Source organism: Pteropus vampyrus, unplaced genomic scaffold, assembly GCF_000151845.1.
Source record: "Pteropus vampyrus isolate Shadow unplaced genomic scaffold, Pvam_2.0 Scaffold17, whole genome shotgun sequence".
NCBI classification, from domain to species: Eukaryota; Metazoa; Chordata; class Mammalia; order Chiroptera; family Pteropodidae; genus Pteropus; species Pteropus vampyrus.
In genome coordinates, this window is record NW_011888798.1 from 7802526 (window position 1) to 7808525 (window position 6000).

At 29.7% G+C, this 6000-nt stretch overlaps 1 protein-coding gene and 1 pseudogene across 2 annotated transcripts in view; one reads left to right on the forward strand and one right to left on the reverse strand.

Annotated features, from left to right (window-relative positions):
• Window positions 1-6000, reverse strand: part of THSD7B (thrombospondin type 1 domain containing 7B) — a 793340-nt gene that overhangs the window by 90872 nt on the left and 696468 nt on the right. The gene's annotated exons all lie outside the window — the stretch shown is intronic.
• Window positions 431-549, forward strand: LOC111736069 (annotated as a pseudogene).

Consider the following 6000-nt stretch of genomic DNA (forward strand, 5'->3'; position numbering starts at 1 on the left):
TGTAAAGCAAATACCTACAGAAATAAAGAGAGAAATAAAAAGGAACATAAAAATGTAGGGGACTTTAAAAACCCACTATCAACAATAAATCATCCAGGCAGAAAATAAGGAAACAGCACATGTGAAGAAAATTATAGACAAAATAGATCTAAAGACATATAAAGAGTATTCTGTCCAGCAGTAGAATACACATTCTCCTCAAATGCATACAGAAAATTCTCCAGAATAGATCATATGTTAGTCCACAAAACAAATTTTTACAAATTCAAAAAAACTGAAATTATGTCAAATATCTTTTTCAGCCACAATAGTATGAAACTAGAAATAAATAACAGGAGGAAAACTAGAAAATTCACAAATATGCAGAAATGAAACAATGTACTCCTAGAGTCAAGGAAGAAATCAAAAGATAAATTCAGAAATATCTTGAGTCTATGGCCATGCCACCCTTAACAAGCCCAATCCCGTCTAATCTCAGAAGCTAAGCAGGATCAGGTCTGGATAGTACTTGGATGGGAGACCACCTAGGAAGACCAGGTGCTGTAGGCATAAAAAATAAAAAAATAAGAGATTTTAAGCTGACAAGGTCCTTGCAATCTGTGAGGTCAACCAAAGGTCGCCTCACCTAAAAAAAAAAAATCTTGAGACGAATGAAAATAGAAACAACATGCCAAAGTTTATAGGATTCAACAAATATAATTATAAGAGGGAAGTTCACAGCTATAAAAGCCTGTATTAAGAAAAAAATAGTATCTCAAATAATCCAATATTAGATCTTAAGAAACTACAAAAAAAAAATCAAACAAACAAACAAAAAAAGAAAAACAAACAAATAACCAGACTAAGCCCAAAGTTAATAGAAGGAAAGAAATAACAAAGATTATGGCAGTAATAAATAAAATAGAGCATGTGAGAATAGAAAACATCTACAAAAATAAGATTTGGTTATTAAAAAGATTAAAAAATTACAAATCTTAGGCTAGAGTTATTAAGGAAAAAATGGAGGACTCAAATAAAATAAAAAATAAAATTCAATTATAAAATTATAAATTGAATACAATTAAATTATAAACAAAAGGAAAGACACTACAACTGTTACCCCAGAAATACAAAGGATCATAAAGGACTACTATGAACAATTACATGCCAATAAACTAGACAACTTAGAAGAAATGGATAAATTCCTAGAAACATATAACCTAATGAGACTGAATAAAGAAGAAATAGAAAAATCTAAAAAGACCAATAATGAGTGAGGAGATAGAAGCAGTAATCATAAACTTCCCAATACAGAAACCCCCAAAACTAGATGGCTTCGCTGGCGAATCCTACCATTCAAAAAAAAATTACCAGCAATTCTTCTAAAATACAAGGGAATATTTCCATACATTTTATAAGGCCAGCATTACTTTGATAATAAAACACAGCATAGCAAAAGAAATAATCAACAAATTTAAAAGGCAACCTATGGAAAAGAAGAAAATATTTGCAAACTCTGTATCTGATAAAGAGTTTATGTCCAAAATATATAAAGAACTCATACAACCCAATAGCAAAAAAGCTAGTAATTCAATTAAAAAACAGGCAAAAGATCTGCATAAACATTTTTCCAATGAAGACACACAAATGGCTAGCAGGTACATGAAACGAAACTCAACATCTCTAATCATCAGGGAAATGCAAATCAAAATCACAGTGAGATATCACTTTACAACTGTTAGAATGGCCATCATCAAAAAGACAGGACAAATTTTGTCAAGGATGTGGAGAAAACCATTTTACACTGTTGGTGGAAATGTAGATTGTATAGCCATTAGGAAAACAGTATGGAGGTACATCAAAACATTAAAACTAGTACTACCATAACCCATATCTGGGTATATATCCAAAAGAAATGAAATCACTATCTTGAAGAGATATTTGCACCCACGTGTTCATTGCCACATTATTCACAATAGCCAAGACATGGAAACAACCTGTGTCTGTCAAGAGATGAATGAGTAAAGAAAATGTGATACACATGGCACAAACATACACATACAGATTGTTATTCAGCCATAAAAAGAAGAGAATTCTGCTATTTACAACAACATGGATGAACCTTGAGGGTATTATGCTAAGTAAGTCAGACAGAGAAAGACAAATACTGTATCATATCATTTATATGTGGAATCTAAAAAAAGTTAAATTCATAAAACCAGAGTAGAATAGTAATTGCCATGAACTGGGGGAATGGGAAGGAATAGGGACGTGTTGGTCAAAGGGTACACACTTCCACTTATAAGATGAATAAGTTCTTGAGATTTAATGTACAGCATAGTAACTATAGTTAACAATACTAAATTGTATGCTTGAAGTTTGCTAAGAGAATAGATATGAAATATTTTCACCACACACATACACACATATAAAAGTATGTGAGGCAATGAATATGTTACCTAATCCTATTGTGGTTATCATTTCACAACACACACACATACATATATTAAATTATTACATTGTATACTTTTAAATTTATACAATGATATTTGACAATTTCTCAATAAAACTGGGCAAAAAAAAAAAAGAGAAAAAATAAAACCACCCCACCCTAAAATAAATCAACACATTTGAAAAAACAAGTAAAAGACTTAAATAGTACTTTAAAAATAAGATGTCTAAATACTCCGTAAACGTATGAAAAGTTATTCAATGTTATTAGTCATCAGGGAAATGCAAATTTAAATCACAATGAGATATTACTACGAACCCAATGAAATAGCTAAAATTTTAAAAAGGAGAAAAAAAACTTGAAAACACCAAATGTAGATGAAGATGTATTAGAATTGGAATTCTCATGCACTGCTGGAAATTGTGTAAAATGGTTCTATAACTTTGAAAATTATTCAAATGTTTCTAATAAATGTACATCTATCCTGTGACCTAGCTATTTCATTTATAAATATGTGCTCAAAAGAAATTAGTGCAAATATTCCCAAAATAACTCACAGAGTGGTCACAGTAGTTATATTCATAAGAGCCTAAAGTAGAAATGACCCAAATGTCCACTAAGAAGAGAATATATAAATAAATGATGCTATATTCCTACAATGAAATTATCTAGCAACAAAAAGACCCCAAAATAATGATCTCAATGATACTCATAAATCTTAAAAACATTATACTGAGCAAAATCAGCAAGACACAAAAGAGTATATACTACGATTCCATTTATATAATGTACAAGGCATAATACTAAACTAATAGGATCATCTACAAAAGGGCACATACTGTATTATTCCAATTACATGAAGTGCAAGGCAGGCAAAACTATCATATAATAGATATGATAGAAGGAAGACTAGTGGCTAACCTGGTTTAGGGAACTATGCGTATAAACTGAAAAGCAGTATCAAGGCACCTGTAAGGTGCTAGAATTGGCCTATATTTTGATCTGTTTGGTGGTTATTCAGACGTATAAAAAGTAAAAATGCATCAGGCTTTAATCTTAAGATTTGTGCATTTTAATGTATGAAGAATATAACCTATCAGAAAACTATAAAATTTTCTAGAATTGGAAAGGGAAAATGCATGTATAATACTCTAAACCATACTACAGTGAATAATAGAAAAATGCAGCATGGATAAAGATGCATTCAGTAATAGAAGATAATGAGAGGTGGTGTAGAAATAATGATTATGGTCTTAGAATATGCAAAATTATCTGAACTTGAAATTTTGTCATACTAAAGTAAACAGAAACTCAAGATATCATTCCAACTTGCTTGAAGTGATATTTCACAATTACAATACAACAAATGAAGAGTATCATGTTCTTAATAGCAAAAATGGTCCAATAGAAAAAGAGAAAGATGAACTTTTTCTATGTTGCAAACTACAAATAATATATGGTTGTGTAAGATACAGAAGCTTACAAAAATAATCATTTAAATCTATAATTTCAGATTATATTGACAAAGATAGGAAATTTGAGGGAGAAATAAAATAAGCTAAATAGACCTGATATGCCTGATTCATAATTTACTGTTTCATTCAGAAGTTTACAATAAAGAAATCTATATTCAAGAATACTTTTATAAAAATGAAAGATAATAAAGATTAATATTAAATTACTCAGGTGAATAGAAAAATGCAAAGCATAGTCCATAAAGCCATTGGAAAAAACAGAAATTTTAAGGACCATTTTTTTAAAGTACAAAACACAACAGATGCCAGTTATAAAAATTAAAATAAATTTTAAACACTCCTATGAAAAGCCTAAAACATTAATGTATACTTGTAAAATTAGTCTTCTTAAAAAAATAATGTAGGGGGAAAAAAGAATGAGTAAAGATAAAACACACACAAAAAGAAAGTAAAACAGAAGGATCTATTTAAGACAAAATGGAATAAAATGGCAAAGTTCTGCTGAAAAAAAAATCATTGGAAATTATTGAAGCAAATATTTATGAAGCTTATTGTGCTAAATAACATGGTATCAAACTATAGAAATAAAACATGATTATAAAAGCAATGAGAATTTGATAGAAATACAATCTATTATAATAGCATACTCTAATAGACTGCTGTCAGACCATAACTTTTCAGGTTGGATAATGACAAATATGGACAAAAGAATATTGAAAAATATAGTAAATTGAGCTGAATTTTTCTATATATGTGCATAAATTCTAAGAAACAAAATAACTCATTTTTTTTCAAGCACAGTGGAACATTAACAAATATTGATTGTATACCAATCATAGCAAACCTCAATACCTTTTTAAAAGCAAGTAGAAATAAATAAATAAGATTAATCAGGAAAGACTTTGAATTTTAAAAACTTAAATATGCTTTGTAAAACAATTATTTAGGACACAAGGATATTTGCATTTTGATGGACTTTTTAGAGATTAGTGAAAATAAGAATACTTTATATTAAATTTAAGGTCAGAGCCAAATTTTTAATATTCCAGCTGGTTTCACCTGCCCAAATTCTATTATAGATAAATTCTATGAAATCCTTTATATTAATATCCTTGAGTATTTTTATTACTGCAAAAGACAGGAAACATATTAAAAAGTGTTTTATTCTAATTGGAAAAAATATATACTTTAAAACCCAGAGAAAATAGGTTAAGTACAAGAACTCAAAATAACAAATTAGAATATAAAAATAAGAAGGTTAGAATTGATCATTAAATGAAACTTTGAAAATAAAATCTCTAACATAGATAAACTCTGGAAAAATTGAACCAAAATAGATAAATAAATAAACAATAAGCAAAGGAAAATAAAAGTATCAAAAAAAAAAATTGTTCCCACAATTAACTCAAGGGATAATAGAAATTCTGCATGGACTAATAAGCCTGGGATACTGTGGATGCATACCAAAAGGTTGCCTACAAAAAGGCTATGTCCAAACAGTTTCACAGATAAATTCTTTCAACCATCGAGCATCACACACTTTCTTACATCAGCAAACTGTTTCAAAGCATAGAAAAACATGCAATATTTATTTTATAATGTGTGATAACCCCAACTTCAAACACTTACAATAGTAATACATAAATTATGTCAATCTCAATTATAAAAATATAATGCCAAAGCACTAAAATTATTGATTATATAATATAGATACTCATTTAAAAAAAAAAAACAGTGCTATATTAAAAAAAATAACACACTATAAATGACTGAATAGTTGTTTTCCTGGGAAAGCAAAGATGCCTCAGATATACTAGACAACTCAGTTATAATGCCTATCATGCACAAACTCCTATTCCAGCTGGTCTCGCCCTGCCCATAGTTCTAGCTTGGAAAACAATCATCATGAAGTACTGCAGGGAATATAGTCAATAATATTCTGTTAACTATGTATAGTGCCAGGTGTATAGTACTAGACTAGTCAGGGTGATCACTTCATAAATTACGCATACGCATACGCACCGCAAGTACCACGCAATGCTCTCACAAACCGCCCCCCCCCCCCCGCCCCCGCTAAAATGCCACACAACACGT